At 40.6% G+C, this 16,249-nt stretch overlaps 1 long non-coding RNA gene across 1 annotated transcript in view; it reads left to right on the top strand.

Annotated features, from left to right (window-relative positions):
• The window catches only part of LOC113633833 (uncharacterized), a 56,073-nt gene extending 41,933 nt beyond the window's left edge, over positions 1 to 14,140 (top strand). The window contains exon 3 of the long non-coding RNA XR_003438363.1: positions 13,498 to 14,140. This is a non-coding gene — a long non-coding RNA (uncharacterized LOC113633833). The remainder of the gene's footprint in view (positions 1 to 13,497) is intronic.
• The last annotated feature ends 2,109 nt before the right edge of the window (positions 14,141 to 16,249 follow it).

The raw sequence follows: 16,249 nt of genomic DNA, 5'->3' as shown, positions 1-16,249 counted from the left end.
ATTGAGTGATGGCTTGGGCATCTGGGTTGCTTCTTTTCTTCATGTCTGCCTTATATAATTTTTGGCAGATTCAGCATCCATGAAGGTGGGTCATCTATGCATGACTCTGACCTTTCAACCTTTGGCCTCCTCAGCTCTAACCATTTCTTCCTCCATCGCATCTCAGCCACCTACACATGGCCACATCCTAGATTTTGCCATCTCCAGCGGTTGCCTCCTCTCCAAAATCATGATTTCACACATCCCACTTGTATACCATTATCTCCTCTCCTACTAGCTTATTCACTCCAGCATTTGCCCGCCAGAGACTGACATCATTGATCTTAAACCCACTTACCCTTCTGCAGCTTTGTGACTATCTCTTTCTCCCCCTCTCATCCTCACTTCTCTCATCATCCGGCTTATATTTTATGGTCCATCATTAAAATTACTCCCTTGCAAAACTCCCTGTCTTCCTTTCTTTGCTCTCCTTTGGCCAATCCTGCCTAGAAAAACCCCTGGATAAGCCCAACAAGTCACTTTGTCTGAGCTTGCTCCTGAGAAGTTGAAAAAAATCACAATGTTGCTTAGAAGACTCACTTCAAACACGTGACCACGAAGTTCAGATGTGTACAGAGAATACCTATCAGAATCCTACATTCCTCTATCAAATTCACTTGATCGTTCTCTGAGATGACTGTTGTACATCTTCTCTCCCCTCACTGGCACTCCTCCCTACCAGCTGATGTTTTAGTTTCATACTTTACTAAAAAGTTAGACAAAAACAGACATTCCCTCCAATATTCCCTCTGATTACCTCCACTGATTCCACGACCCTGCCTTCATTTGTACCTTCCCTCCTATAACAACTGAAGATCGGTCTCTACTCTCCTCCAAAACAAACCATTCCTCTTGGTCTTTGGATTCACCCCTCTAACATTTTCAAATACCTCATTCTTCTAATTATCTCCACTGTCAATCTCTCCTCTGTGGGATCAATCTCCTTGGCACACAAACATCTTTTAATATCGTTTATCTTACAAGAAGCGTAAAAACCTTGACCTGAGCCTGGGGCATCTTGCCAGAGAGCTTCTCCTGGCTCCGCTGGATCCATTCTTGACCTTTCTCCACACTGCACCCTGCCTCAATGGGTTCCTTGTGTTTGGGCTTCTAGTTGGATTTAGTGACCAGGCAGCCTCTGCAGGATATTGGAGAAAGACAGGAGAGTAGGGTCAGAGTACTCACTACCCTAGAAACTGCCTTTTAAGTAGAGAGCTACCGTGCCATCCCTTGAAGTTACCATGCCCTGTATATATCGTCATAGGCAGCACCTTTAGAAATAACCTCTCCCAGGATTAACCTAATTTGACTGTGCCGTCTATTTTCTGTTGGAACCCTGCCTGATAAGATCATCCTTTAGCTGCAGCCCCATTTCTCTGATGTAACAGTATTCTGGGTTTTCTCGTATTTTCTAGATGTACCCTCTCAGTACCCTTGCTGGATACTCCTCTTCCTGAAATCTAACGACCTCTACATGTTGAAATACCCCAGGACTTTATCCTCACTCCCCTTTTCTTTCCTCTATCCCTTTTCCCTCATGACCTCATCTAGTTCATGGCGCCAGATACCATCTATATGTATTAATTATTTTCAAATTTACATCTTTAACTACAACTCACATTCTAAGTTACATACATTTATGTAACTACGGAATGGATACCTTCACTGGGAAGTCCAGTGGGCATCTCACACTTCACCTGGGCAAAATGGTACCAGTGATCTCATTCGCTTCAGTCTCCCCAACAAGTCTGCCTCTCCATAGCCTTCCCCATCTAGGGTAAGACTACTACAATCCACCCAGCTTCCCAGGCCAGCAGTCATCCTTAATTTCTCTCATTTCTTATATCCCACATTCAACCCATCAGTAAGTTCAATCTCCAATATATCCTAACTGCAACTACTTTTCACCATCTTCACTGCAATACCTGGAGTCCAAGATACCATCTCCTTTCTTCCAGGCTCCTTGAAACAGCTTCATACCTGGGATTCCTGAGCTACTTTGTATCAGTCCAGTCTTTACCTTGCAGCTAGAAAAATCTTCCTAAGGCATAAGCCACACCCATGCTTTAGAGCTGTCTCACTGCTCTCAGGATAAAATCCAGACTTATTATCATAGTCTGCACAGCCTTGCTTGACATAGACCCTGCCTTCTTACATGGCCTCACTCTCTCTTCTATCCCCACTCACTCACCAGGTTTCAGATACGCTATCTCTTTGTCTATCCCTTGAACACTTCCAACTCATTCCCATCCCTGGGCCTTTGTTCATGACGTTGTCTTCTAGAGATGCCTCTTATGATCTTCGTCTGGTTTGCTTCTTCCGTGAACTAAAGCAGTATTCCCTTCCCACTTACTCTGTCACATCACCCTATTTTATCCTCTTCGTAGCATGCCTCAGTGCCAAAAAGTATCTAATTTATTTATTTGTATATTTGTTTATGATCCTTCTCTTTCCACAGCTGAGAAGACAGTCACTACACAATTACCCCAGCTTTGAAAACTGTACCTGGCCCATGACATCTGCTCAATAGATATTGATAGAATAAATGGATGAATGTAATAACTCAAAGAACATAGAATTAAAAATAGTGGTAAATGTTATGAATGAAAACAACAGGCGTCATGAAAGCAGTAATTGAAGAAACCTCCTTAGGACTGAGTGGTTAACAAATGACTTTCTGAGGAAATGACATATAAGCTGAGACCTGACATGTGTGTCAGGTGAAGTATGGGCAAAGAACTGGCCAAGCAGAGGAAAGAGCATGTGTGGGTGACAGAGGCCATGAAGAACTTGGTGCTTTAGAGAAATGAAAGGTCAGTATGACTTGAGTGGAGAGAGGGGCCATGAGATGATTTTGAAGGTGTAAAGTAGAGGCCATTTTATGCTGGGACATTACAGAAATGTGGGTAAGTGCTGTGAAATACAGACATGAACAGAGGGGGAAATGTCCAGGGAAGGGCAGCTGCTGAGGTTGGAGGAGTGAAATTCAAGGAGGACCTCTCAGAACCCGTGATATAGAGGCTGAGACATAAAGAATGTGTAGGAGTTCATCTGAAGGATGGGAATGGAGAAACAAGGGGAGAATATCACGGAGGCATATGCAAGGGCAAACAGGTGTGAAAGGAGAAGGATCTTCAGGGAACCACAGGTATGATGTGTCCAGAAAGGCATGTCTAACAGGAAAGTTCTTGTGACTGTCTTGCTCTACCTTTATATCTCTAACTCACAGCCTATAGGTAATAAATATTTGTTGAGCAACTGAATGAAAGAAGGGGAGTGTAGGAGATGAAGAGAATTAGTATGAGTATCTAGGTCATGAGTATCCTTGTGTACTTGCTAAGGATATAGAATTTTATCCAATAAGAAACAAGAAGTAATGAGGACTTTTAGGAAATAATTGACATGATGAGATTGAAAATCAGTAGATCTAATATTTTCTCACAATTTTAAAGAGGAGCTCACTTACTGATTGACTAAGGAGAAATTTAGCACTAATCTACTTGATTCACACACTCACAACTGGTTGAAAATAATGTTACCATGAATCTTGAGCCTTGTGATAATTTTCCAGAAGATATTGGGTTCTATATTCTAGGATTTGGACTTGGAGTTCAATTTCAAGCAAAGTTTCCCTTTGGGAAAACTGGGAATTAAAAATGGTCACTTTTATAGAGTGGTAGTGTATATATGGACATATATACACTACCAAATATAAAATAGATAGCTAGTGGGAAGCAGCCGCATAGCACAGGGAGATCAACTTGGTGCTTTGTGACCACCTAGAGGGGTGGGATAGGGAGGGTGGGAGGGAGGGAGACGCAAGAGGGAAGAGATATGGGAACATATGTATATGTATAACTGATTCACTTTGTTATAAAGCAGAAACTGACACACCATTGTAAAGCAACTGTACTCCAATAAAAATGTTAAAAAAAAAAATAACTACCCCTATTCAGTTCTTCTTTTCAGGATGCAATTTTTTGTCATTAAAATCCTGAACAGAGACATGCCTCTGCAAAAAAAAAAAAAAAAAAAAAAAAAAAAAGGGTCACTTTTAAATAGTGCATTGTTTCCTAACATGAATTCTTTTGGTCCCTAAGTGTTTGTCACTGCAATAAGAAGGGTTTTGAGCTATTTTAAGTATTTCAAAAGCGCAACACACTTAGCAATGATTAGGCTGTACATACTAATTAAATTTCAAGGTTCTTCAGTATTTGCCAACATTATACCAATTCACTACGGTGACACTGATGAGCAGGAGTGGCTGTTCCATGTGGTGATAACCTCTTTGCTGAGTAGTGGCCCTGTGTTAGGACCCACATCTCCCCAATCATCTTTGGAGGACCTGAGATCAATTTGCATGAAACACTGGCCACCAGTCATTTCTGGGAAAGAACTCATCCCAAGGAAAGTTTTAGTTAAGGAGGTCAAGTTCAGGCCGATGCAATGGAGGGGTTTTGAAGGGAAGGCAGGATTCAGAACACAGGGCTATCTGGGTAGTTTTACAACTTAGTGATTAAGAGACAAAGCTCCGAGATGATACATATTTGGACTTGAACCGTTGCTTGCCAATTCCTTTTGGGTGACTTTGAGCATTTGAGCAATTCTTTAGAGCCTCAGTTTCCTCATCTGTAAGACTGAAATGACCATGAGAACTACATAAGTTTGCCCTAAGGAGGAGGTTATACATGAAAACTATTGCTCTAAGTTCTCCATAAAGAAAAAAAAAGAGTGGGCTATAGCCCATCTTGCCCTTCCCAGCTCCTTTCAGAACTTCAACCCTTGTCCACATCCACAGCCTGGTCATCATCACATCATCACACTTAGTTGCAATATGACTACACAGATGTCCCACTCACTCAACCTCTGTGCAATGCAGCGTAGATCCTGGGTGTAACACGGATTGCTAAAGGCAGTGTGTGGTAGGCAGAATTCTAAGATGACCCCCATTAACCCTTGCCCTTTGCTAATCCTCTCCTATTGAGTGTGAGCTGAACTTGTGAGAATGATGATATATAGCAAAATGAACTTAACAGTTACAATCAGGATCCTTATCTTTTGAATTAATCAAAAGGGAGATTATTCAGGTGGGTCTGACCTATTACAAGAGCCCTTTAAATCTGGGTCTAGAGGTTAGGGACAAAGTCAGATTCAAAGCATGAGAATTATTTAACATAATGGAGGCTTTGTTGTTGTCTTTTAAGATGGATGGTACACGTAGCAAGGAACGTGATTGCCTTCTAGTTGCTGAGAGTGGCCCTCACGTGACAGCCAGCTGAGAAATGGGAACCTCAGTCCGATAGCAGCAAGGGACTGAGCTCTGCCGAAGTCTAAATGAGCTTTTGGAAGAGAACCCCAGCTCCAGATGAGATGAGCTTGGCCGCACCGTGACTTTGCCTTTGTGAGACCCTAAACACAGAACCCAGCCAGGCCACACACAGACTTCTGACCCACATAAACTGGGAGCTAACGGAGTTGTTCTAAACTGCTAAATTTGTGTCCATTTGACATGCAGCAATAGGAAACTAATACACACTATTCTTCTACCTAGAGTTTCAGAGTAATTAGGAATATAAAATAATCTCAAGGGGGCTTTTTGGCACCTGGAAGGACTTCACTGTGGACTGGCAGAATACTGTAAACCCTCATTTATGGGAGTCTCCCAGAAAAATGGGGATTCATGAAAAGTTGTATTCACTGACTATCCCCAATCTGATAAATCCTGGTAACATTTGTTAACTATGCAATCATTACACATATCAAACATGTATTAATCATGCAGGGGACAGATACCACCCTCACCTCAGGTAATGGGGAAGAGTTTTGTAAAGTGACTTTATGCAAAGGTTTGGAGAAACAGACATGAAAGAGTGCAGTATCCCAAGGGTTAGCAATAGCAGTGAGCTGTCAGTATCCCCAGGTCTGGAGAGCAATTCCCTGCACCCAGAGAGAGGAGCTGAATGGAGAAGGCTGCTTCAGTAGAGAAACGGAGCCATCAGAGCAGAGAGCAGTGGGCATGGGTGCGGTAGTGGCTGGGACTCAGTAGCCTGAGCTCCCTTCCTCTGTCCACTGACCTCTGGCAGCTCACAACCAGAAGTCAGAGGGTGACGAGCTTGCATCCACATTGGCCAGGTTAGCAGGATGGACAAGTGTACAGAATGAATCTAGAGGGGCAGACAGAGGGAATCTGATGGATGAATTAAGCTCTCATTTCTACACAAGATGCATGCCTCAGAAAGCTAGTTTTTGCCACGTCTCCCACTTGGTCTCCCGTGACTTCTGCAGGCAGTACTAGATCCAGGACACCGTCTTTGTCAGCCTGTGACACAGAGAACTGCACATGTCGGACTGAGAATGTCCCAATGTCCTTTTCCCTTGGAGGATATTCCTGGAAGACTCTGGCAGGCCCTGTTTATCATGTTCCTGAGAGTTGAAATTGTAGTTAATTTTTCTTTTTAGAGAGTTTTGGATAGTTTGTTTATATATTTTTTTCCTTCCCACTCTTCTTGTCATTGTCCTGTTCCAGGTCTCCATGAGAGAACTTCTTGGAAATTCAAGATTACGAGAGTTGGGGAGGTGTCGAACACAAGTTGGTGGAACATAATATGAGAATTTAAAGTCTCATGTTAAAATTAAATATTAAATATGAGAATTAAAATTGTCATTAACTCTTCTGCTAGGTCCATAAACAAGTGAATTAAGCTCTATTCAGAATTAACGCTCAAACCCCCTTTAAGTATGAGTTAACCCCACCTTAGCAACTGAATATTATATTTTCATTCATTCAATAACTATATTTTAAATACCTATTTTTTGCCTGTTCTCTGTTACATTGGAGTGGTGTTGGGTAATGGTATATCAAGAAAGGGGAGAAACATGGTTTCTGTCCTCAGACAGTTTACTAAAAACCTGGTGTCTCCTAGGTTCTGGATTACTAATTTTCCTGCCAATGCACAGCTAATTCTGGGACTTCTCTCCTGAAATACATTAACAAGAATGATAATAAGAGTTAATATTTAGCGAGCATTTTCTCTATGCCAGAAACTCTATTAAGCACCCTATATTTCATTTTCTTTTTAAAATTCAAATAATTCATATAGATAGTTTAAACATTCATGTAACACTATAGGCTTATAAAACTCAGGGGCCACTATTTTTAAAATCACCTGACCAGGTCCTCTATTTATCTCCTTATTTCCTGATAACAAGTTTATATTATCATTTCTTAATTTTTCAATTTTAGATTATATATCTTTGGCCTCCAATCTGGAAGATAAGGAATTAGGTCTCTTAAATGCCACAGCACTAAACCCCTCTCCTGGTTCTGCTATACCAAAATCCAGTGTTTAAATTTGTATATGTGATATATTCTTCATGGGTGAGCCACCGTGTGCTATTATGACATTTTCTCTCTTTTCTCTTTCTTTTCATTTTGGTGTGCATTACTGGAGATAAAAATTGCCGTACATTTTCATTTGTTCCATGTAACCATCACAAATTCATCCACAAACTTCCTTCCAGGTGGCAAAACTCTGCATATTATTGTCAAATGCATTAAGTAATATGTCAGTTAAATTTTTTTCCCTTGGAGACGTCCTCCTGGAGCCTTCTTTCTCCTGATTCAGTCTCATCGTGTTGCTTTCCATGCTGGCTACATCAGTGACCTTGGAGCTTGTCTTTAACATCATCTTAGAATTATCTCCACCACCCACCCCCTGCCCCCCGCCCAGGCTGTTTCTCCTGTTTCCTCCATCTTTTTCCCTGGCTGACTTTCTCACTTTGATGGAGTATGGCTTCCAACAGCTTACTGAGTAAGGTGGTCTGGTAGGCAATATTTTGAGACCTTGAATGTCTAAAAATATCTTTATCTCCTTAAACACTTGACTGATAGTTTAGAGGGTTTTGGGATCCTAGGTTGGAAATCACATTTGCTCTGGTGTTTGAAGATATTATTCCATTGCCTTGCAGTCTTGAATGTTGTTGTTAAACCCAATGTCATTCTAATTCCTCATCCCTTTTGGGTGATTTTTCATTCTCTTATTGCTGCTAACTGGACTTTTCTGTGCTAATATTCTTAGAAGAATGATCTCACTCACTCCTCACACCAGCTATGAGACAGGTACTGTTATTGCCACCTTCTTAAAGGTGAAGAAATGAGACAGAGAGACGTCAGGCTAATATCCATCAAGTAGGTGCGACAACTGACATTTAAACCTGGACCAGTTCTGACTTCATCACCTGTGCTCTCATTATGATGTCCTAAGACTCTGCATGGAATTCAGGTTTAACACCATGCTTTGTCTAAGGCCATTTCAGTTCAGTTTGGACCCTCCCCTGGGTCCAAGTCGACTGCTGGGGCAGAGCTTATGCCCAGTCAATGCCTGGCTCCCCTCATGTCTCCTATTCACCACTCTGCTGTCTCAGTATTCACTGGGGCCCACTGTGTGGTGACCACGACGTCCCTGGAAACGGACTCCGTTCAGAATCTGTGTTTTCCACCTTTTAACAAGCTCTCTTTTCAGACCTCTGATATTTGAAAATGCAGGAGTCATGCTTACAGTATTTTCCTTGAGCTGTATTTGTGTTTCATATTTCTGCCACATTCTATAAGCGGACCGTATTTACGCTTCAGTGATCTGTTGTCTTTTCCTTAGCTATAGATCATGCTTTTCTTAATTTGACACACATTCAAACAACCTGAGATGAATTTTTAAAAATGTCTCTTCATTTTACTCATGGGTCTCTAGCTCACATTTATATCTTGAGTTATGAAGGATCATATTTAAGTACATATGGAAGGAAAGAGTGTCACTGTCAGGAAGTGTAAAAAGCAATCCAGGATCTACCAGCTACTTGCTGTTGACCTTGGGTAATTCATCCAACCTCTCTGAGTCGTAGCTTCCTCATCTCAACAGTGGGTTAATTAGCCCTATCCTCCCTGCTGTTATGTCTCAGGGAAAAATGAAAAAAAAATATGGGAAAATATCCTGAAATTCTACAGTAGTCTTTGTCACACTGTCATACATGTACAAGCATTAAAATTTTGACCAAATCCACATTATAACTACACTATTTAGTAAATACCTTTGCATTCAGCTTACTTTTTGTCTTAACTTACATACATTTATTTATAAAGGGAAATTAGTGGAAAGGAAATAAAGAGAGAGAGAAATGTAGGATGGATCATGGCCCAGAGAGAAAGAGTTGCTCAATGTATGTTCTAGAGAAGAACAGACAGGAGTGAATCTCTGACTTAGGGACCAATTTTCCACTGTATTGGATCAAAAGGTGGGATGAGTAAGGATGAGGGAGACCTGAGGCAGTGGGTTGACCCACTGAAGGAAGCGAAATCTAACCCGAAAGGGGAGATTGAGGAAGGGAGGGACAGGGACTGAGAGGTGTGGGGTGTCTGTGGCTTATGGCTGAGTGGTAAGATGAGGCAGTGTTGGTAGGAAGAGGCCTTGACTGAGGAAGAAGAGTTAGGGGTTTAAAGAAAAGTTTGGTTAAAGGAGGTCATATAAAGGTCAAGGTTGAGGGACTGGGGGAACCTGAGGAAACCTAATGCTGGTTTGGTAATGAGGGAGTGTTGAGAGAGTTAAGGGAAGGGGTGCTGATGAGGGGTGGTGAGGGATGCTGAATAGGACTTGAGAAATCGAAGTTGCCATGGTGATGCTACAGCAGGATAAGCCAGGGTACCTGTTTGGAAGTGGGCAGGTTATCGAGGAGAGGTGGTAATGGAGTATGTGTCCTCATTATTTCAAGTTTCATAGGTTTTCTTCCTGGGACTGGACTCTAAGAGCAGGGGTGGCCATGAACAAGTGCTAAAAACACGCAATGTATCACACATGTCCTACATTAAATTGTTTTGTATATTCGATACTACCATAGGTATATGTACCACACTCAGGAAATACCTCTTTTAAGCATTCCCCAAATATTTGGAATTATTTATAATTAGCTCTTCAAACACACTTTGACTTTGCCATTCTCCTTCATTCTTCCCTGGTCGACATATCCTGGTATCTAGCAACTCAAAATGATCCCATGGGCGCAGTTGCCTAAATATCGATATGGTGGCTCAGGGGGCAGGTAGAGGATTGGCCTTGGTAAAGTTATAAACTTGTTGAAGTTCAAACTCAGAATACCTTTTAACATCTGGTAATCGGAAATCCTCCCCCCTTTGGATTTTCATTTGGGCCTTTCTCAAAAAAGTGAAAAGTTCTTGTTCTCACAACTTTGGCTTAGATAGGAGAAGGTTTGAAATAAATGCAGTGGAAACAGTTACGTCATAAACTATTTCAAGACCTGTCCTAAAATGGGAACTCTGGGAAATAGCTCGGTGCTCCATCTTGCTGGATTCCTACACTGGAAAGCTGAGGACAAAAGAGGATTAAGTGTCCTAAGCATTATCTTGGGATTTGCGTTTCATGCCTGGGAGGCCCACGTCCACAGTTCTGCCCAAGCACAGGAAGATAGCCCCAGCTCTAAGCCTGACCTATATATCTCTGGCTAGAGCAGGGTCACGTAACAGGACATTGGTCATGGATGATTCTGAGCTGTTGTATCAACAGGGGGAAACAATGAGAACATGGTTTAACAAGAGAGAAAAAAAACACTCCTGCAACTCTCCCTATTTTCCCCTTTTTTCCTTCCCTTCCTTTCCTTCTCCCAAGGCTAAGATTTAAATTTAAATTTGGGCTCCTTTGCAGAATCCTGTAAAAGTCTGCTTATTTAATATAAACCTAACCACTGTGCTTTTGCATATCCATGATCAGTGCTTGGGCTGAGATGGTAAGGTTCTGAGGCTGGAGGGGAGGTCAAAAGTCATCAAATTCAGTCCCCTCGCTTTGAAATGAGAAACTTACAGGCCAGAGGGGTGCAATAACGTGCCCAAGGTCACCCAAATGGTTTGCAGCAGCATCAAGCCTGGGTTGCAGTTCCTTCCCTCCATCTGTTGTAAATCCTCTTGGACAGGCTTTGTGGCAAACTACCAGGGAAGCTTATTGGAAAGCAGTTAAGAACGTTAGACCGTCTGCAGATGTGATTTTAAAGGTTATTTATTTGTTTTACTGCGGATCATGACTTCCCCTCCATCCGTCTTCTTGTTCCAGGGCCAGATTCTGCCCTTTGATGTTCTTTGTGGCATTCTCGTTGCCTTTGGCCTGAATCAGAAGTAGGGCTTGACCCAAAGCTACTGGTGCCTTTATTTGCCCTCAGAGGACTTCCCCTCCCCCCAGGAGGCTCTGAAAAATCGGCTTCTTAGAATTACTTTCTACACAAGATGTGTTTTGCTGTGTTTGTGTCATAGAATCTCGGAGCTGGAGGAGACCTCTAAGGTCATTAATCCAACCCCCAACCCAGTTCAGGCATGTCTTCCAAAAATTTCCTGGCATATGGTCACACAGTCTTATGACTGGGAGGTACATTGGGGACCAAAGAATATCTTGGTTTCTCTTTGTAGGTAAAGAAGCTGAGATTCAGAGAGGTGAAGTCATTCATCCCCACGCAGGCAGAGGAGCTAGAATTGTAATTCTGGCTTCTGACCCTGAGTCTGTAGCTCTGTCTATTGTGTCATGCTCCCCTTGATTAAATGCTTCCAATAATTGTTCAGTGAGTCATCTGTGTATTAATTTGTTAATCATCATTAACGTACTAAGCCCTTATTTTGCCCAGTACTAATAGTTTAGGCAGATTGACAGTGCAGCAAGAAGAAAAACCCATACATTGATGTCTTTATTCCCTAAGACAGTCATTCTTTCGGAGGTTGTACTAGTTTTCTTATGCTGCTATCACAAATGATCACATACTTGGCGTTAGACAACACAAATTTCTTATCTACGGTTCTGGAGATCAGAAGCCTGAAATGAGTCTCACTGGGTTAAAATCAAGGTGTTGGCAGAACTGTGTCCCTTCTGGAGGCTGTAGGGGAGAACCTGTTTCCTTGCATTTTCTAGCTTCTAGAAACTGCCTCCACTCACTGGCTCTTGGCATGATCCCTCTCTCCATCTTCAAAGTGCATCACCCAATTCTGACCCTTTCTCTTTTGCCTCCCTCTCTCCTTTATAAGGCTCTTGTGATTACATTCAGCCCACCTGGATAATCCAGGCTAACCTCTCCAGCTCAAGATCCATAATTTAATCACATCTGCAAACTCCCTTTTGCCATGTGAGGTAACACAGTCATAGGTTTGTAGGATTAGGATACAGCCAAATGTGGAGGACTATTATTCTTCCTACCACAAGTCACACACAAAGCAGTCCAGAGATGTCACCAACAGATATGAAAAAGGGAAGTCTTTGTGGAGAACTGATCCTTGAGCCAAGTTGTCAGGGATGCGAGAAGTTCGCCTGCCAGGACAGGTGACATTGAGTGTGACAAGTTGAAACAATAGTATGTTTAAAGCTGCCCAGATATGACACTGAGCACATCGCACTTCTAGGGACTGCCCGGTCGCTCAGTTTTCCCTATGAAAATCTCAACAACTTGCACACATAAGCCAATTAGGATTAGAGATGCAATGTGATAACCCAACTAACTCAAGGTAGCGTTGTAAAAGGTGCATATTTTCATAAAGGTTGAAAGAGGAGGGATATAATGAGAGAAGGAGGTTTGCATTTCAAGTCTGTTGTTGAGGGACTTGGATAATCAGAAAGGGTCAGGTGGTCGGGACCGACCAAGTAGATTGACTAGAGAGAGGGAGAGAGAGGAGAAGCCTAAAGGATAAGAAATAGTTATTTTAAGAAAAGGGAGCATCTACAGCAAATACAATCTTCTCTGGGTTTCGACTATGTGATTCCACAAATCATACATGTTCACTGTTGCCAACCAAACCCTAGAAACTGCTTGGTTTTGATACATCCAACAATGATTCTCAAACTTCATCATTATTTGAAAAATAATTATTTGAAAAATCAGTTATTCGAAAAATCCCTTTGGGTGGTCTTCGGCTATACTTAATCATTTTGACTTTTGCTCAGTTCACGGCAAAGAAAATAAACAGATTGAAAAGAATTTTTTTCAATTTAAAAGTTTTCTCTCATAATTCTTTTTAGCTTCCTTCAACTTTCCTGCTAGCAAGTACATCCCCAAATGAATGGATGGTAATAAATGGAAAAATGCAGATTTAGTGCTAGGTTTTGGGATGTGAAGAACCACAATATGTACGAAAGAGTCCTATTTCTGATTTGCTGTGAATAGATGTGCCCATAATTCTTTGGGCCCCACAAAGGACATCACGATTCCCACGTGTTCTGTTATCACAATTTAGATGACTACTATATTTTTATCAGCAAGTAGTTATTGGTACTAATCAAGGGACTTGAGAACATGGAAAACACTCTGAAAATACAGTTTCAGATCTGGGACCTAGAGACAAATTAGATGAGGTTAATTTTTTCAGCATCCTCCAATTTACTACGAAGTGATTTACTTTATCCTTTATCTCCTTTAATTCTCTAGCCCAATTGTGTACAAAAAGAACCAAGAAGAATGCAGAGCACACGGTAGTAGTTCAGTCAATGATTATGGAATAAAGAAGGAAGAAAATGAAGGCAAGAGCTTGCAGTAAGTTGTGCAGAATCACAGAGCTACTACGGACAGAGCTGAACTTGAAGTCACGTCTAACTAGTTCCAAAGTCTTTGCAGTTTGCACCCCAAAAAGCTGCTGATGCCTGGAGAAAAATAATGGCTAATATTTACTAAATGTTTACTGTGTGTCAGATACTGTTCTAACTTCTTCACATACATTAAATGATTTCTTCCCGCTGGAAAAAAACAAAAACCTTTGTGGTAGATACTATTAATAGTATCCCCATTTTCCAGATCAAGTTACAGAGACTTTGAGAGTTATGGAATTTTTCCAAGATTCTAAATTTTGTAAATTATTGAGAGGAAGTTGGACACAGGCAGACTTACTCCAGAGCCGTCCTTGTTATTCAGAGTGAACCTGGCTTATGAAACAAGGACTACAGAAGTGTTAAGAGTGAGGGCACAGCCAGCTTGATGAGTGGAGAATGGTGGTCATAGACAATCTGAGTTGGAAAGCATTTTAGTGGTCACATCCCACCCAAACCCGCTTATCTGGTAGCTTAAAACCATGTTCACTGGAGCCTTAAATATCTCCTAATGGCACCTCAGGCCTCCTGCAGAGTCCAAGGGTACATCAGTTATGCTCTTGCCCATCCTGGTTTTCCTTTTGTCTGCTATACATTTTATGCTTTTCTATATGGATTAATTTGAATAATGGTTCTCTAGCTTTAAAAGCTTGAAAGTCTCTCTCCTATTTATGACATCTGGGTGTGGTCATCCAGCCATCCTTCAATACTTCCACTAGTGTGGAATTTATTACTTAGTAAGGTTGTTTATTCCAATTTCTGATATATTGGAAAGCTCTTTGCTTTACAAGCCAAATTTTATCTCCACATAAGACCCATATTTCCAAAGCAAATAGCATTCATTTGATGGCCTAAAGTGTGGTCTATCTTGATGAATTTTCCATGCTGTTGTACTCTGCTGTTGTTGAGTGGAATGTTCTATAAATGTCAACTGGGTAAAGCTGGCTGATAGCGTTGTACAGCTCTTGTGTATCTTTATTGATTTCTTGAACACTTGTCCTAGCAATTAATGACACAGAGGCACTGAAGGCTCCAACTTTAATTGTGGATTTGTCTATTTCTCCTTTCAGTTCTATCAGTTTTTATTTCACTTATTTGGAAGCTCTATTACAGGTGCATAAACATGTAGGCTTTTTTTTGTCATCTTGGAGAATTGATCACTTTGTCATCATGTAACACCTGTTTTTTCAACCCTTGGTGATATTCCTTATTCTGATCTTTGATATTAATATAGATACTCCAACTTTTTAAAATTAGTGTTTGCATGTTATATATTTTTTTTCATCCTTCCACTTTAAACGATTCTGTTTTTCTATCTAAAATGTAGAAAACATACATTGGGTCTTGCTTTTCTTTATCCAGTTTGATAATCTGTCTTTTAATTTGTGTGTTTAGATCATTTATAGTTACTCTAATTATGTGATATGGTATGATTAATATTTACCATCTTGCTGGTTGTTTTCTACTTGCTCATGTCTTTTTTACCCCCTATTTTCTACTTTCTTTTAAATTGAGAAATTTTAAATGATCCTATTTTTGCCTCCACTATTGCTTTATTTTTGCTATTTCTTTTAAAAAATACTTTTCGTGGTTACACTAGAGTTTGTAATATACATTTTTAGCTAATCTGCATCTACGTTCAAATTATATGATGCCACTTCAAGTGTAGTGTAAGTACCTTAAACACACTATGCTCTTCGTTCCTCCCACCCATCCTTTGTGCTGCTGTTGTCAGGTATTTTACTCTTACACATTCTACATATATACAATGTATTGCTATTTGTTATATACTTTATATATTTTTTATATACTTTAAAATACTTTAAAAAGAAAAAATGAGCTTTATATTTACCTTTATTTATTCCAATTCCAATCCTTTTCCCTTCTTTATGCAGACCCCAATTTCTATCTGATGTACTCCTTCTGCCTAGAGAATTAGTTTCATTCAACATTTCTTATACTTCAAACCTGCCAGCAATGAATACTTTCAGTTCTTATTCGACTGAAAAGGTCTTTATTACACTTTAATTTTTTAAAATATTTTCACTGGGGAAACAATTTTGGTGGACACTTTTTTTCTTTCAGCATTTAAAGATATTACTCCATTATCTTCTGACTTGCATAGCTCCTGACAAAGTGCCTTTACTCTTATTTATATGTTTCCCACCCCTCTGGCTACCTCCAAGATTTTCTCTGTCTTTGGTCTTCACAGTTTGAATATCATATGTACAGATGTGTGTGTGTGCGTATGGGTGTGCGTGTGTGTGTGTGTGTTTTGTATTTATCCTGCTTCATATTCTCTGAGCTTCCTGGATCTGTAGTTTTGTATCTTTCACTAATTTTGGAAAATTCTCACGCAGTATGTCTTCAAATATTCCTTCTGCTCTATTCTCTCTCTTTTGCATCTAGAATCTAATGACATATATGTCGAGCTCTTAATATTCTGCTACAGCTCTTGGACGACCTACTGTTTTTCACTTTGTGTTTCATATTGTGTGATTTCTCTTTATCTACCTTCAAGTTCTCTAATTCTTCAGCTGCATCAAGTTTACTGAGGAGGTCATCAAAGGTATTCTTCATCTCCATTCTAGTGTTTT

This window comes from Aethalodelphis obliquidens, unplaced genomic scaffold (assembly GCF_003676395.1).
Source record: "Aethalodelphis obliquidens isolate GAN/ISIS:26980383/991018 unplaced genomic scaffold, ASM367639v1 scaffold41, whole genome shotgun sequence".
Taxonomy (NCBI): domain Eukaryota; kingdom Metazoa; phylum Chordata; class Mammalia; order Artiodactyla; family Delphinidae; genus Aethalodelphis; species Aethalodelphis obliquidens.
Note: the sequence above shows the minus strand (reverse complement) of the source record. Positions and strands in the feature narration are given on the sequence as shown.